This window comes from Triticum dicoccoides, chromosome 1B (genome assembly GCF_002162155.2).
Source record: "Triticum dicoccoides isolate Atlit2015 ecotype Zavitan chromosome 1B, WEW_v2.0, whole genome shotgun sequence".
Lineage (NCBI taxonomy): Eukaryota > Viridiplantae > Streptophyta > Magnoliopsida > Poales > Poaceae > Triticum > Triticum dicoccoides.
The window spans coordinates 453,370,039-453,388,290 of record NC_041381.1 but is presented as its reverse complement, the minus strand read 5'-3'; the positions used below and the strand labels follow the sequence as shown (position 1 = coordinate 453,388,290).

The window sequence follows — 18,252 nt, the reverse complement described above, 5'->3', positions numbered from 1 at the left end:
TGGTGATCCACTCCTTGATCACCTTTGTACCCTCTTGCCAGACATGTGGCAAGGCACACATCAGGTGCGGTACTTAGCATAGCATACTGTAGAGCCTATGTCTAAAGCATAGGGGATGACCTTCGTCCTTTCTCTCTTTTCTGTCGTGGTCGAGCTTTAAGTCTTAACTTCATACCTTACATCTCAGGCAAGAACTCCTTCTTTGACTGATCCATCTTGAACACCTTCAAGATCATGTCAAGGTATATGCTCATTTGAAAGTACCATTAAGTGGTTTTTGATCTATCCTCATAGATCTTGATGCTCAATGTTCCAGGTTTTCACTTGAAAAACACTTTTCAAATAACCCTATATGCATTACAGAAAATTCTACATCATTTATGATCATCAATATGTCAACAACATATACTCATCAGAAATTCTATAGTGCTCCCACTCACTTGTTTGGAAATACAAGTTTCTCATAAACTTCGTATAAACCTAAAATCTTTGATCATCTTATCAAAGTGTATATTCCAACTCCGAGATGCTTACTCCAGTCCATGGAAGGATCGCTGGAGCTAGCATACCTTTTAGCATCCTTAGGATCGACAAAACCTTTCTGATTGTATCACATACAACCTTTCCTTATGAAAACTGGTAAGGAAACTCGTTTTGACATCCATCTGCCAGATTTCATAAATGCAGCTAATGCTAACATGATTTTGACGGACTTAAGCATCGCTACGGATGAGAAAACCTCATCGTAGTCAACTCCTTGAACTTGTGAAAAACTCTTCGCCACAAGTCGAGCTTCATAGATGATGACATTACCGTCCATGTCCGTCTTCTTCTTAAAGATCCATTTATCTCAATGGCTTGCCGATCATCGGGCAAGTCCACCAAAGTCCATGCTTTGTTATGATACATGGATCCTATATCGGATTTCATGGCTTCTAACCATTTGTCGGAATATGGGCCCACCATCGCTTCTCCATAGCTCGTAGGTTCATTGTTGTCTAGCAACATGACCTTCAAGACAGGATCACCGTACCACTCTGAAGTAGTACACATCCTTGTCACCCTACGAGGTACGACAGTGACTTGATCCAAAACTTCATGATCACTATCATAAGCTTCTAATTCAATTGGTGTAGGTGCCACAGGAACAACTTCCTGTGCCCTGCTACACACTGGTTGAAGTGATGGTTCAATAACCTCATCAAGTCTCCACCATCCTCCCACTCAACTTTCCGAGACAAACTTTTCCTCGAGAAAGGACCCGATTCAAGAAACAATCCCTATTGCTTTTGGATCTGAATTAGGAGGTATACCCAACTATTTTGGGTGTCCTATGAAGATGCATTTTATCCGCTTTGGGTTCGAGCTTATCAACTTGAAACTTTTTTACATAAGCGTCGCAGCCCCAAACTTTTAAGAAACATCAACTTAGGTTTCTCCAAACCATAGTTCAAACGGTGTCGTCTCAACGGAATTACGTGGTGCCCTATAAAGTGAGTGCGGTTGTCTCTAATGCCTAACCCATGAACGATAGTGGTAATTCAACAAGAGACATCATGGTACGCACCATATCCAATAGGGTGCAACTATGATGTTCGGACACACCATCACACTATGGTGTTCCAGGCGGTATTAATTGTGAAAACATTTCCACAATGTCTTAATTGCGTGCCAAAGCTTGTATCTTAGATACTCATCTCTATGATCATATCATAGACATTTTATCCTCTTGTCACAATGATCTTCAACTTCACTCTGAAATTACTTGAACCATTCAATAATTCAGACTTGTGTTTCATCAAGTAAATATACTCAACATCTACTCAAATCATCTGTGAAGTAAGAACATAACGATATTCACTGCATGCCTTAGCACTCATTGGACTGCACACATCAAAATGTGTTACTTCCAACAAGTTGCTATCTTGTTCCATCTTACTGAAAAACGAGGCTTTTCAGTCATCTTGCCCATGTGGTATGATTTGCATATCTCAAGTGATTCATAATCAAGTGAGTCCAAACGATCCATCTACATGGAGTTTCTTCATGTGTATACACCAATATACATGGTTCACATGTCTCAAACTTTTCAAAAATGAGTGAGTCCAAAGATCCATCAACATGGAGCTTCTTCATGCGTTTTACACCAATATGACTTACATGGCAGTGCCACGAGTAAGTGGTACTATCATTACTATCTTATATCTATTGGCATGTAAATGTGTATCACTACGATTGAGATTCAATAAACCATTCCTTTAGGTGCAAGACCATTGAAGGTATTATTCAAAATAGAGTAACCATTATTCTCCTTAAATGAATAACCGTATCGTGATAGACATAATCCAATCATGTCTATGCTCAACGCAAACACCAAAAACAATTATTCAGGCTTAATACCAATCTTGATGGTAGAGGGAGTGTGCGATGTTTGATCACATCAAACTTGGAAACACTTCCAACACATATCGTCAGCTCACCTTTAGCTAGTCTCCGTTATTCCGTAGCCTTTTATTTCGAGTTACTATCACTTAGCAACCGAACCGGTATCTAATACCCTGGTGCTACTAGAAGTACTAGTAAAGTACATAATAACTTAATGTATATCCAATATACTTCTATTGACCTTGCCAGCCTTCTCATCTACCAAGTATCTAGGGTAATTCTGCTCCAGTGGCTGTTCCCCTTATTACAGAAGCACTTAGTCTCGGGTTTGGGTTCAACCTTGGGTTTCTTCATTAGAGCAGCAGCTGATTTGCCGTTTCGTGAAGTATCCCTTCTTGTCCTTGCCCTTCTTGAAACTAGTGGTTTCACCAACCATCAACAATTGATGCTCCTTCTTGATTTCTACTTTCGCGGTGTCAAACATCGTGAATACCTCAAGGATCATCATATATATCCCTAATATGTTATAGTTCATCACGAAGCTCTAGCAGCTTGGTGGCAATGACTTTGGAGAAACATCACTATCTCATCTGGAAGATCAACTCTCACTCGATTCAAGTGATTGTTGCACTCAGACAATCTGAGCACAAGCTCAACGATTGAGCTTTTCTCCCTTAGTTTGCAGGCTAAAAAAATCGTTGGAGGTCTTATACCTCTTGACGTGGGCACGAGTCTGAAATCCCAATTTCAGCCCTCAAAACATCTCATATGTTCCGTGACGTTTCGAAAACGTCTTTGGTGCCTCTACTCTAAACCATTTAACTGAACTATCACGTAGTTATCTAAACGTGTATGTCCGATGTTCGCAACATCCACAAACGACATTTGGGGTTCAGCACACTGAGCGGTGCATTAAGGACATAAGCTTTCTACTGTCCGCATAATCGCTACTGTCAACTTTCAACTATATTTTCTCTAGGAACATATCTAAACAGTGGAACTAAAGCGCGAGCTTATGACATAATTTGCAAAGATCTTTTGACTATGTTCAGGATAATTAAGTTCATCTTATGAACTCCCACTCAGATAGACATCCCTCTAGTCATCTAAGTGATTACATGATTCGAGTCAACTAGGCCGTGTCCGATCATCACGTGAGACGGACTAGTCATCATCGGTGAACATCTTCATGTTGATTGTGTCTACTATATGACTCATGCTCGACCTTTTGGTCTCTTGTGTTCCGAGGCCATGTATGTACATGCTAGGCTCGTCAAGTCAACCTAAGTGTTTCGCGTGTGTAAATCTGGCTTACACCCGTTGTATGTGAACGTAAGAATCTATCACACCCGATCATCAATTGGTGCTTCGAAACGACGAACTTTCGCAACGGTGCACAGTTAGGGGGAACACTTTCTTGAAATTTTAATGAGGGATCATCTTATTTACTACCGTCGTTCTAAGCAAATAAGATGCATAAACATGATAAACATCACATGCAATCAAATAGTGACATGATATGGCCAATATCATTTTGCTCCTTTTGATCTCCATCTTCGGGGCTCCATGATCATCACCGTCGCCGGCATGACACCATGATCTCCATCATCATGATCTCCATCATCGTGTCTTCATGAAGTTGTCTCACCAACTTATTACTTCTACTACTATGGCTACCGGTTAGCAATAAAGTAAAGTAATTACATGGCGTTGTTTAATGACACGCAGGTCATACAGTAAATTAAGACAACTCCTATGGCTCCTGCCGGTTGTCATACTCATCGACATGCAAGTCGTGATTACTATTACAAGAACATGATCAATCTCATACATCACATATATTCATCACATTCTTCTTGGCCATATCAAATCACATAGCATACCCTGCAAAAACAAGTTAGACGTCCTCTAATTGTTGTTTGCATGTTTTATGTGGTTGCTATGGGTTTCTAGCAAGAACGTTTCTTACCTACGCAAAACCACAACGTGATATGCCAATTGCTATTTACCCTTCATAAGGACCCTTTTCATCGAATCCGTTCCGACTAAAGTGGGAGAGACTGGCACCCGCTAGCCACCTTATGCACCAAGTGCATGTCAGTCGGTGGAACCTGTCTCACGTAAGTGTACGTGTAAGGTCGGTCCGGGCCGCTTCATCCCACAATACCGTCAAAACAAGATTGGACTAGTAACGGTAAGCATATTGAACAAAATCAACGCCCACAACTACTTTGTGTTCTACTCATGCAAAGAATCTACGCAATAGACCTAGCTCATGATGCCACTGTTGGGGAACGTAGCAGAAATTCAAAATTTTCCTACGTGTCACCAAGATCTATCTATGGAGAAACCAGCAACGAGGGGAATGAGAGTGCATCTACATACCCTTGTACATCGCTAAGCGGAAGCGTTCAAGAGAACGGGGTTGAAGGAGTCGTACTCGTCGTGATCCAAATCACCGGAGATCCTAGTGCCGAACGGACGGCACCTCCGCGTTCAACACATGTACAGCCCGGTGACGTCTCCCATGCCTTGATCCAGAAATGAGAGAGGGAGAGGTTGAGGAAGACTCCATCCAGCAGCAGCACAACGGCGTGGTGGTGGTGGAGGAGCGTGACAATCCTGCAGGGCTTCGCCAAGCACCGCGGGAGAGGAGGAGTACTTGGGAGAGGGGAAGGGTTGCGCCAGAACTTGTGGTGCGGCTGCCCTCCCACCCCCCACATATATATAGGGGCAAGGGAGAGGGGGGCCGGCCCCCTCAGATCCAATCTGAGAAGGGGGCGGCGGCCAGGGGGGTTGCCTTGCCCCCCAAGGCAAGGGAGGCGCCACCCTTTAGGGTTTCCCCCAAGCCCTAGGCGCCTTGGGCCTTGGTAGGGGGGAGCACCAGCCCACCTGGGGCTGGTCCCCTCCCACACTTGGCCCATGCAGCCCTCTGCGGATTGTGGCCCCACTTGGTGGACCCCCCGGGACCCTCCCGGTGGTCCCGGTACATTACCGATAGCACCCGGAACTTTTTCGGTGACCAAAACAGGACTTTCCATATATAAATCTTTACCTACGGACCATTCTGGAACTCCTCGTGACGTCCGGGATCTCATCCGGGACTCCGAACAACATTTGGTAACCACATACAAACTTCCTTTATAACCCTAGCGTCATCGAACCTTAAGTGTGTAGACCCTACGGGTTCGGGAACCATGTAGAGATGACCGAGACGTTCTCCGGTCAATAACCAACAGTGGGATCTGGATACCCATGTTGGCTCCCACATGTTCCACGATGATCTCATCGGATGAACCACGATGTCAAGGACTCAATCAATCCCGTATACAATTCCCTTTGTCTAACGGTATTGTACTTGCCCGAGATTCGATCGTTGGTATGCCGATACCTTGTTCAATCTCGTTACCGGCAAGTCTCTTTACTCGTTCCGTAACACATCATACCGCGATCAACCCCTTGGTCACATTGTGTACATTATGATGATGTCCTACCGAGTGGGCCCAGAGATACCTCTCCGTTTACACGGAGTGACAAATCCCAGTCTCAATTCGTGCCAACCCAACAGACACTTTCGGAGATACCTGTAGTGCACCTTTATAGCCACCCAGTTACGTTGTGACGTTTGGTACACCCAAAGCATTCCTACGGTATCCGGGAGTTGCACAATCTCATGGTTTAAGAAAATGATACTTGACATTAGAAAAGCTTTAGCATACGAACTACGATCTTTGTGCTAGGCTTAGGATTGGATCTTGTCCATCACATCATTCTCCTAATGATGTGATCCCGTTATCAACGACATCCAATGTCCATGGTCAGGAAACCGTAACCATCTATTGATCAACGAGCTAAGCTTACTAGGGACATGGTGTTGTCTATGTACCCACACATGTATCTGAGTTTCCTATCAATATAATTATAGCATGGATAATAAACGATTATCATGAACAAGGAAATATAATAATAATAACTAATTTATTATTGCCTCTAGGGCATATTTCCAACATGGATGGCCTCCGGCCTAAAGGCATTGTGCCAAAGATTGGGTCCGCCAAATTGACACTTGACAGGGGCTAACTTTGGCCTATATTCAGCAATTTGCGAGATGCTTGTTGATGTAACCCTCAACTAGGGTACCCAAGACACCATGACTTGGAAGTTCACCAATAGTGGCGAGCACTCCGCCTCCTCAGCTTATATGGCGCAATTTGCATGTCTCTCCTTTTGTCCAGTGAATGTTGCAATCTGAAAGATATGGGCCCCTGTGCACAATTTTTTGCTTGGTCGATCTTCCAAAATCGTGTTTGGACAAACGATCATTTATTGCGCCGATGTTTGCCAAAGTGCAATTTGTGCCCTCTCTGGAAGCAAGTGCAAGAATCTGCTGCTCACCTCCTATTCTAATGTAGGTTCACTATCCGGATTTGGACCGAAATCTGCACTTAGCTTGGCATCCTTGACTCCTCACCAATGATTCGGCGTCATGAAGATTCGTTAGAGATTGGTGGCTCAAGACGGTAAAGCCTCGTTTGGTTTCAAGGGATCCGGGGGGATCCCCGCGGTTTCCCGGGGTTGGAGAACCACGGGCCGAGTTGGCCCAAGGAGATCCATTGCGTCATTTGGACCGCATCACTCGAGGCTAACCCTGCCCGATCCACGTCCTTTCCTCGGGGAGGAAAGCCACGACCCGAGAGGTCGGGGAGGAAATCCATGGCTCGACAGAGGCGAGCGAACTCCAGCGTCATTGAGCAAGATCCAGGGCCCCCGACCGCCTCCGAGCTCCTCCGCCGGCGACAGAAGTGACTCTCCCGACCCTCTCCCTCCGGTGTTAAGGATCCAACTCCGCCCCTCCAGCGACGGCGACGGACCACGGTCGTCACCGTTCTCCTTCCCCGGATCCAACCTCCGCCTCGAAGCTCCAGTCCCCTTCGGCGACGGCGATGGCGACGGCGTCAGTTCCGCGGACGTATTCTATCTCATCTGATCAAGGGTTAGTCCCCTCCTCCTCCCCCATATATTTCTTCAGTTCATGCCTTCGCCGCCCCTGATGTTGAACCACTAGTTGCATACGAGTTTGTATTTTTCTTGTGTATGTACCAGTTGTATTTTCTTGTGTGCTGCCTATGAGTTGTTTCTATGTAGCATACTACGCTGCCCATACAAATTGTGAAAACTAGTCTGAAGCTTGATGCCTGTAGTTGCTCATATATTTGATAAAACTTTGCACCTGTATGCACCAGACCTGTGGGTCAGTTGGTTCAATTTCATAGCTATGTATTTGTCCATGGTATTTTCAATAGTTTGACATCAGATTTCATATGTTATAGGAGGCACAGAAGACCAATTATTAATTAGATTTAGATGCAAGCAGATCAATATAGTTGTATGAATCAAGTTCATGTGAGTAGGTGACATTTGTGAGCAACCATTCTGCATCTTTTTTAGATAGAAATAGTAACTCGAGCACTGTTGCCGTGTTGCAGGCTTTCAACTCACTATAGCATCTTGACGTTGTTGTCTTTATCGGTCATTGAGAAGAAAAAGAAAGGTACGATAAAGCTTAAATTCATTGATGTGGTAGGTGATGTTTACTTTCTGAGTTGTGCTACCCTTTACATGATGAATCTTTTGCTACTGGTTCTTATTAGTTGAAATTGTATATGGATTGTCAACCATTGATGTTGCTTTAATATGATGTACTTGTAATTCGTTGATGTTGCTTTACACAAGTTTTATTTGCATTGGTCAATAGTAGTTCTTCCCTCGTGCGCAAAGAACTGAAATATAAAGGAGGAACTAGAACTTGCCATCCTATATGTAGAACAAGGAACATTGTAGTACAGTTCTACTTTTGCTTTTCACTGGGAGAGTAGGATTCTAGATGCATGGTTTAGTCTGCTCTATCTAGTGCGTGTTTGGGAGAGTAGGATCCTGTACGTAGAACTGAAATATCTGTTGTAATATATGTAGGATCATGTACGTAGTCTGCTCTATCTACTGGTTCTTATTAGTAATTTGGTACTCCGGTTGTGCTTTTCAATACCGGCTTGTGATAATTTTTCTTGCCTCCTTCGGTCACAATCTTGTCCAATGTTTTTACATGTCATAGGATGACACACACAAGCACCTGCTGGATCATAAAATATGATTCTTTTTTGCTTTATCCCCTTATTAAATATGAGTACTTTGTAGTGACTGCAAGTGGAGGACGGGGCGTCGATCCGTTGGCTGGGCAGCTGAGGTTGCTGCCAGCCCACCTGAGTTCAAGTCCCCGGCTTGGACGCGTGGTGCTCGCGGAGTTTCTCCTATAAATAAATGCCAATGAGGGTTAGCCCTTGGGTTGGTCTCATTTTTTTAGTGACTGCAAGTGGCATTCTGGTTCTTAGGACATTCTGAATCCGATTACTTCGTAGATGTTCAAAGAAGCTTGAAGAAATTATATTCTCTTTGCAAGCAATGTAGTCTAGATTTTTTTTATGCACGCTGCACATATCATATGATGTATGATACTATTTCATCTTAATCTGCTTATACTTAAAAATAGTCTATTGAAGTTGTGAACTGTTGCTAACTTTTTTCGTAGTTCAATCAACATGAAGCTGTTGGTACCTGATGTTGATGCGGAGTGGAGAAAAGACCTGAGTAGGGCTAGTGATCTGCGCCTTGCAGTTCATCTTGTTCGAAAGTATCTCTGCCTCGGACATGGCAATTGATAATTCAATACATTTTGTCGTGCACAAACTTGAACGATGATGGCACATGAAAATAGTTTAGGCCAACACACGATCGCAATGAAATATGGCCCGGCTGATATTTGAACCTTGGTGAATTGATGGTTATCAGTTGTAATATTTCTTAAAATTCCAGTTTATAGGAATTTTGAAATTTTGTATTTTTTTGAATTATTTGTGGATCAGAGCCCTTGGATCTTAATTGCTACAATACATTATCAGGTGATCTTATTTGAGCTGTGTTTGTTATCTGTGTTGTTTGAGGGATTTCCTTCCCTCCCCCTTGTTGCCAATTGGGTACCTGGGGCAGTGGAACATCTCCCACGTGGGGGGAGGGATCTCATGAGAACAGGGAAATCTCCCTCTAGGGGTTTATTTCCCTGGTATTTTCCTACCCAACAACCAAATGAGGCCTGAATGGTGGAGGTGACCGCAGGAAGAAAATTGCCTAATGCTTGTCTCATGAGAAATTTGGAAGGAGCACAACGCAAGGATTTTTTAAAATGTCTCCGCACCAACTTCCATTGTTATTGCAAAAATAATAAAGGAGACCCATCTTTGGAGTTTGGCAGGAGCCAAGCAGCTTTGTATTTTTATGTCGCGAGAGTGGACTTTTTCTTTTTGCCGCTCGCGGCTTATGTCTAAACATTTTTCTTAATCAATGAAAATGGAAGTCTTTTGCTTTGTTTAAAAAAGAAAAACTCAAAAAAGAAAGCCATAATGCCTCCGATGAAAGAGGGAAACTCCAAACCGCCGATGCCGATGAGTTCAGCCACCATTGGAACTCGTAAATGTTTGCAGGTGATGTACAACTCCTGCTCGTGGTCGTTCACAGTGGACGAATTGACATCTTCATGAACGTAAAACATTGCATGTTATTGGGGTACAGTTCGACACACAAAACACCACGGGTGAAGAGGGCACGCGGACGCGGACACACGGCCAAGTTGTTTGTCTGATGCAATGTAACGACGCCGCAGGCGGGGGCTGCCGTGCCGGTATATCATATATCGACGTTGCAGGAGGGGTTGCCGAACAGCGGCGCCTCGGGAACAGCGGCGGCGCCGACGTTGCCCGGGGCCTTCCGAACGCCGACGAGCATGTCGCAGCGCGCGTACATGGAGCGCCACCCGCTCCGGAACGGCCCGGACACGAACCGCACGCGGCCGAGCAGCACCACCCGCAGCGACACCACGCCGTAGGACACGTCGTTGGCCAGGGCCGCCGCGGCCTCCGGCGACACGGGCACGGGGGCCGCCCCGCCGCCCCCGATCACGGGCGCCACTACCACCGCGCTGTCCGGGTCCTGCACCAGCGGCGGCATCTCCGCCGGCGCCGTGATGGCCTCCCCGCGGTACACCACGTACGCCGTCAGCCGGTCGTACCGCGCGGACGACCGCCCGTTGGGGTTGCGGATGACGAGGGCGCACTGGAACGACACCGCCACAGAGTTCGGCGCCCGGGCACCCGCGGCCGGCAGGCCCGCGGAGGGGCCGGTGACGTTGGAGAGCGAGTAGACGGCGATGTTGGTGACGGTGAAGGCCGGGCTGTTGGGGCGGTACACGAGGTAGAGCACGAGCGCGATGACGCCGGCGAGGAGGATCAGAAGCAGAAGGACGGAGCAGATGGTGCTCAGGGCCCCGGAGCCCGTGCTGCCGTAGTAGCCGTAGCGGCGGCGGCGGGCGGGCTTCAGGTCGTCGGCGTGGACGGCCTTTCCGCCTTTGTGGTGGTCGGTTGGCTCCGGCGGGAGGTGGTGTTCTCCCATGTTCGATTCGGTGAAGCTATAGCTACCTTTGGGCTCTCGGACGAGGCGTTTATCAGCAGGTGCGTGTACGAGAGGTTGGATAGATATCACAAGCTGCTGTGTTCCGTTGTGTGTGCGCGCGCGTCAGCCTATCTGCTGATGCATGCGCTCGCGCGGAAAGCCGGGTGTCCGATCGGTGGTATTTGGATGGAGCGGCACTCCACGCTCCAGCTGTGCGCGCCCGCAAGCAAAATCGGTGACCAGTCTTCGCTAGATATTTTTAGGTGGGAGAGGGGTGGGAATCTTTAAATGCAAGAAACTCATTGCAAATGTTCAAAAGGAAAAAAAAATGTTGGAAATTAAGAACGCATACTGAAAATGGCACGTGCACCACGGTGAACCGAGGCGGAAGCACCGTGATTGACACCCCTTCGCCCCGTAATCCGACCGATCAGATCTGAAGAAGTACAATCCTCACACACACCCCATGGCTTCTTCGTCCCTCAATGCATGACGCATATACTTTTCAAAAATGATATTTTACCATGGGTTATATACTTATATTTCACAAAATATATATCATTGGGTTAGTATTTCAGCAAAGTCTCCCATGGTACAATAAAAAATAGTGAGAAAGTTAAATAACACAAAACGAGGGTGGCATGTAAAAGGGAATAGAGGGAGTATTTCTATATGACGACAAATTCATGACGTGTATTATGCACGGTAAGAAATAGAAACCGAGTTATTCTGCAGGTGAAGAGAATTGCTAAAAACTTATTATGCTTAAGTTTTCCATTCTATGTCTAAATTGTTCCCCTCTCGAAATGCAGAAAACGATAAGATGAGTTTGATAGTGATAGTGCTTGTCATGGTCGGCGCTTGTTGTTGTGAGTCCTTATTGGTATACAAGATCATACATGTTGGCATTGTGTGGTTCAGAAAATATATGATTATTCATGCCCTATTCACGGCCAACATAGAAAATCAATCTAAGCACCAACACCAATGCAAAAAAAAAGGATAAATAATTACTGTGATGGATGGTTTCTAATTAGGACCAAGAGATTTTGTTGCTGCTAAAATGCCATTCTTTACTTGCTCAAAATACTTCAAACTATTAATGTATATATAAATGTACACTAAATTAAGTGTATGTAGGGAATTGGATTGAAATGTCGGCTGCACAAAGCAGAAAAGAGGACCGAGGGCTTAGGATTCTAAAAGAACATGTGGCATACTATTATGTTGAACCATTGAAATATTTATGTTCTCGTTTCAACGCACGATATGTCACCATAGGTTGGTTGCTTCAAGAGTTAATAATGGACATGATGGCGTATCGGTTTCATTCCCAACAATGGACATCATATTTTTGTTTTGTGGTAATGCACGATATTCAACTATATGGTACAACGTGGAATTCGCTCAGAAGACATCAGATCTTCCCTCTTGGCCCGGGGAGGGGGGCATCATGGGCGGCGCACACCTCCTCCCACTTGATGGCGGTGATGGATCGACATGAACACAGGGGGAGTGATCGGGGTGGAGAGCGGGGCGGTGGTGGAGGACTCCTCCTTTGCGGCTCATGGGTATGGTGTGATGGAGAGAGGGCGCCATGTGGTGAAGGTAAGGAGGGCGTTATCCAGTTTTAAAGGAGAGGGTTCCGGCGAGAAATGTCCTGCTACGGCGGAAACCGAGTGGTAGGGGGTGGGGTATGGCAGGAAAAGGGAAGGGTGCGCCGTGGGGTGGGGTTTTTGTGTTCGGACCGCATATTGGAGATAACATGGTGGATAGTCCATACAAACACATTTCTCTCCCACATATGGTCTGGATTAGGGAAAGTCCCAACTGTCCAGGCTGTTGAATTTTGAGGCGCCTGATGGATGCCCGTTTGATGTCCGAACTCACCCGGGTGTATGGAGAGAAATGAGCTTGGACCATAGATACGACTCTAATCATTTGTTTCATTTATATGTATTATAGCCCTTAGCAACGCACAACCGTTCTACTAGTATTTTTAGGTGGGGGAGGGTTGGGAATCTTTAAATGCAAAAAAACTCATTGCAAATATCCAAAAAGGAAAAAAATGTTGGAAATTAAGAACTCATACTGACGATGGCACATGCACCACGGTGAACCGAGGGAGAAAGACTGTGGTTGACACCCCTTCGCCCCATAATCCGACCGATCAGATCTGAAGAAACACAATCCTCACGCACCCCACGGCAATGTCGGAACCATTGCCACTCAATGAGGTTGAGGATGGAGGTACTTATTTCACCAAAGTGATGTCTCCACTGCGAAAAAAAACGGCACAGACACACTAAGAACTAACACATCAGAGCAAAATTCCCTGTGAGTGTGAAGATCCATGATCCTCCTAGCTTCCTGACACCGAGACAGTCTGCGAAGGCGAGGGAGACCGACGAAATCAGTCGGTGAGTACGAGGGGACTTGTGGTGGCTATGGTTCCTACCTTCATATTGTCAACCATATCGAAAGACCACGCAATTCTCATCCAAAATTACACCGTTTTAAAAGTAATAGTGTGAGATATCTACTTTGATGATTAGGCTTTAACCAGAGCCTTTGCAAAAGTTTATAATCTAAAATTTTACATGTCCTTAAGAAATAACAAGTTCAACAGTTGACTTCTAAAAATTCTAAATATAAGTGTCCCGTTTAGAAAAATTGTACCGTGATTTTGAATTGACACGTGGAGAACCATAACTTCAAAGTTCGTTCTTGAAAATTCTAGTTCATTTCACCAAGTTCAAGGTCTTGATCTTTGAATTTGACTATTCACATTCAAGGGTTAGGGCATCTCTAGTGCCGACTCTCAAAACGGACACATTGTTTCTCCGCGGAATGGTCCGGACTTGTCCGCCAACATGGATACGGGAGACGGCCAATAAAGTGCCAAGTAAAGCCTTTGGGATGGTGTGGATGATGGTTTACTGGATTCTGTGCAAAAATAGAAACTTTTACGTGCAGTAGAGGAATTTTGATAATTTACTGTAGTGTCCAAAAATTCTGAGTTTTCCTACACATGATTTATATATAAATTTCCCATGTTTTCCTATTTTTTCAGAATTTTTGGAGCTAAATAAATTTGGCTAATATTCAGATCATTACATACTGTTATGTTTTTGACAGATTCTGTTTTCAATGCATAGTTTGCTTGTTTTATGGCTTATATTGCTTAATATAATTTATGGAAATTATGGAATACAGTAGGCATAATGTGGAAACAATTATGAATCTTGTCTTTGAAAGTACCCAAGTGAATGATTTGTTTTACTATACTAACCTATCTCACGAAGTTCCGTTAAATTTCGTGTGATTGAAGTTTTCAAGTTTTGGGTGAGATATCGATATGCGAAGAATAAGGAGTGGCATGACCCTAAGCTTAGGGATTCCCAAGGCATCCCAAGGTAGTATTCAAGGAAGACCCAAGCAACTATGCTTGGGGATGCCCCGGAAGGCATCCCCTCTTTCGTCACCAACATTATCGGTAACCTCATTTGGAGCTATATTTTTATTCGTCACATGATATGAGTTTTTCTTGGAGCTTCATTTTATTTTATTAGTATTTGCTTTCTGTTATTTAGAGTAATGTTTTGGAGTGCATCGATTCGGTGCCCAGGCTCATGTGCACCCGATTAGAAAAAAATCAAAAAAATACTAGAAAATTTCAAAAAAATCCAAATTTATTCCCATGGTAGACAATTTATTGCATGAGGCTCGCTCTAAATATTAGCTCATTTGGACATATGAGTAACTCTCAGCAAAAAAGACAAATCGGGTCAAAATAGTACGTGAACAGTAAACTGTTTTACAGACCCCGAATTTGTCTTTTTTCCCGAGAGTTGCTAAGTTGTGCAAATTATATGAAAATTGGGTCGGACCTCACGCACCAAATTGTCTACCATGGGAAAAAATGGATTTTCTTGAATTTTCTAGTATTTGTTTTGAATTTTTTATTCAGCGTGGGTGCAGATGAGCCCGGGCTCAGAAAAGAATTTTTGAATGTTTTGCATCTTTTATTTCAATAAAAATGTCAAGTATAGCCCTGACCATGCTTATTTTGCAAGTTTGTATGTTGCTGTTTGAAAACAAAAAGTTTATTGTTATGCTTTGAATATTTGTGAATATTCAGAACATGATAAAATCTTGAAATTTTTTCACAGTGAGCTATAACAATTTTTTTACAGTGTGGTATTTTTTCAGAGTTTTTGGAGTTAGGGAAGTATGAACATTATTGCATCCTTTATAGACTGTCCTGTTTTGACATATTGCTGTTACAATTGCATTATTTGCATATGCTTGCTTGTTTAATGATTCTATTTGAGGATGGGAGTATTAAATATTGAGAGGCATTTAATATGCAAAGTCAAATTATAATTTTAGTGATTTTCTACAGTTGAGAATGGTAAAGTTTTGCATTGATTTTTACTAACTTATCTCACGAGTTCTTGTTGAGTTTTGTGGGGATGAAGTTTTTGAGATTTAGGGAAATGGTGATATGAGAGAAATTAAGGAGAGACAAAAGCTCAAGCTTGGGGATGCCCAAGGCATCCCTAGTTAATATTTCAAGAAGTCTCAAACATCTAAGCTTGGGGGTTGCCTGGTTAGCATCCCACCTTTCTTGTTCAACAATGATCGGTCAGTTTTGGTTGAGAGTAAGTTTTTGCTTCTTCACATGATATGTGCTATCCTTGGAATGTCATTTTATTTTGTTTTGATTGTTGTTTGAATAAAATACTTAAGATCTATTTTTTTAATGAGAGAGAGTCTTCACATAACTATTTAATTATTTGACTACTCATTGATCTTCACTCATATCTTTTTGGAGTAGTTTGTCATTTACTCTCGTGCTTCACTTATATCCTATGAGTAAATGGTTGAATGAAAATTGAATATCATAAATACAAAATTATATATGTTTCATATGCTTATCCCATGGGGAGTAATGACTTCACATATAAGAAGTATAGGTGGTAAAATTTATTGAAAGTTAGCAAACACAACGTTGCTCGCTTGAACAATTCATGAAAGAAAGGAAGGCAGATTTCACATATAAATATACTATCTTGGACATCTTTTATGATTGCGAGCCCCATTAATTATTTTCAAACTTGAGCAAATTAGTTGAAGTTGGACAAGAAAGACAACGTAATGAGTTATGTTTGGGTATATTTGTATAGAAGCTATATTGTTAGGGATCCTCCAACATGTGGTGCTTGCTTAAGATCTTTTGCTAGCCAAAAATTTGTACTAAGTAGAGATACTACTTGTGCATCCAAAAACCCTTAATCCTAGTTTCTTGCCTTAAGTGTTCACCATATCTACCTATGGATTGAATAAGATTCTTCAAGTAAGTTGTCATCGGTGCAAAAAAGCAATACATTGCTCCTGAATATGTATAATATTTTATTGTAAGGGAAAATAAGTCTTGTACGAACTTGCAATGGTAAGAAATAAAAGTGATGAACTGCATAATAAAGGTTGCTATCACAAAGGAAATATAATGTGACGTTCCTTTGCATTAAGGGTTTGCACATTCAAAAATAAAAAGTGCATGACAACCTCTGCTTCCCTCTGCAAAGGGCCTATCTTTTTTACTTTTACGTATTTAGTTTTATGCAAGAGTCAATAGTATTCCTTCTCATTTCAACCTCAATTGTTCTCTAGTTGGCAAGTATCATGTGATGGGGAAAGATCCAAGCATATATGGCCATTCAAATATATTTAACCATGAATTGTTATTGTTGACAATTATCTATATGATAAATAAGTTGGGAGGCGAAACATTAAGCCCCTATCTTTCTTTGTGTTTGATGGTTGCTATTTTTTCTAAAAATATGTTTTGAGTGTTAGCAATCATGAAAGACTATTTGATAGTTGAGTATGTGGAATTTGCTAAATCCAAGCTCTTACATAGACCCTTCCTGAAAGTAAGATGAATTGCAATCCTTTGATGATTGAGAACATAGTTTGTTAGTTTTCAAGAAACTTTATGCTCTATACTTTAGCATGTGAATAGTTTGTTACTTGATCATGCACTGGTACATGTCGATGCTATACAAATGGTTTTTAACCCCTTTCAGCGACGGCGTTCGGAACCATCACCTAGTGAGTGACTGCGATAGGGGGTCCTTCCGACACGACCCAGAAACCGCCGGGGATATGCCCTCCTGGCACACACGCTCGACAAAATGAGGTCATGTGAGACCGACGAGTGACCAAATACGATTATACGTACAGTAGTGCTAAAAATACAACTACACAGGCAAAATCATTTCTGGTCGTAAGTACATCCCACACAGTCAGTCCCCACTAAACTTTCTATTTGTACATACATCCCATATAGGCACTCCAAGGAAAACATTTGCGTAAGGTGGCGTAACGTAAACAGTTTTCAAGAGAATGTCGTGTGTGATTGTTCATTGATCCAACATGGTTTATTCCTAGAAACTGTGTGCATTGCCTGAGGTCATCGCCCACAGTGTTTTCTCAATAACCGTTTGTAACAGGGAAACCCAATTAGCAGGCTAATTGGCCAATTAGCAGGCTAAGTGCCCTATTATTAACAATCCATTTAATAATGTAATTGACATTATAGGATCTTGAAGTATGTCTAGAGGGGGGGGGGGCGATTAGACTACTTGACCTATTAAAAACTTAACCTTTTCCCAATTTTAGTCTTTAGCAGATTTTAGCTATTCTTGCACAAGTCAAGCAATCTACACACAATTCAAGAAAGCATGAAAAGAGTATATGGGCAGCGGAAATTAAAGCATGCAACTTGCAAGAATGTAAAGGGGAAGGGTTTGGAGAATTCAAACGCAATTGGAGACACGGATGTTTTTGTCGTGGTTCCGATAGGTGGTGCTATCGTACATCCACGTTGATGGAGACTTAAACCCACGAAGGGTAACGACTGCGCGAGTCCACGGAGGGCTCCACCCAAGAAGGGTCCACGAAGAAGCAACCTTGTCTATCCCACCATGGCCGTCGCCCACGAAGGACTTGCCTCACTAGCGGTAGATCTTCACGAAGTAGGCGATATCCTTGCCCTTACAAACTCCTTGGTTCAACTCCACAATCTTGTCGGAGGCTCCCAAGTGACACCTAGCCAATCTAGGAGACACCACTCTCCAAGAAGTAACAAATGGTGCGTTGATGATGAAATCATTGCTCTTGTGCTTCAAATGACAGTCTCCCCAACACTTAACTCTCTCTCACAGGATTTGGATTTGGTGGAAAGAAGATTTGAGTGGAAAGCAACTTGGGGAAGGCTAGAGATCAAGATTCATATGGTAGGAATGGAATATCTTGGCCTCAACACATGAGTAGGTGGTTCTCTCTCAGAAATGGTAAGTT

General features: G+C 43.3%; 1 long non-coding RNA gene across 1 annotated transcript; it reads left to right on the top strand.

Annotated features, from left to right (window-relative positions):
* The first annotated feature begins 7,006 nt into the window (after window positions 1-7,006).
* On the top strand, window positions 7,007-9,350 carry LOC119340784. The gene is made up of 3 exons (XR_005164681.1): window positions 7,007-7,378; window positions 7,872-7,936; window positions 8,972-9,350. It is a non-coding gene; the product is annotated as an uncharacterized LOC119340784 (long non-coding RNA).
* Window positions 9,351-18,252: the final 8,902 nt, after the last annotated feature.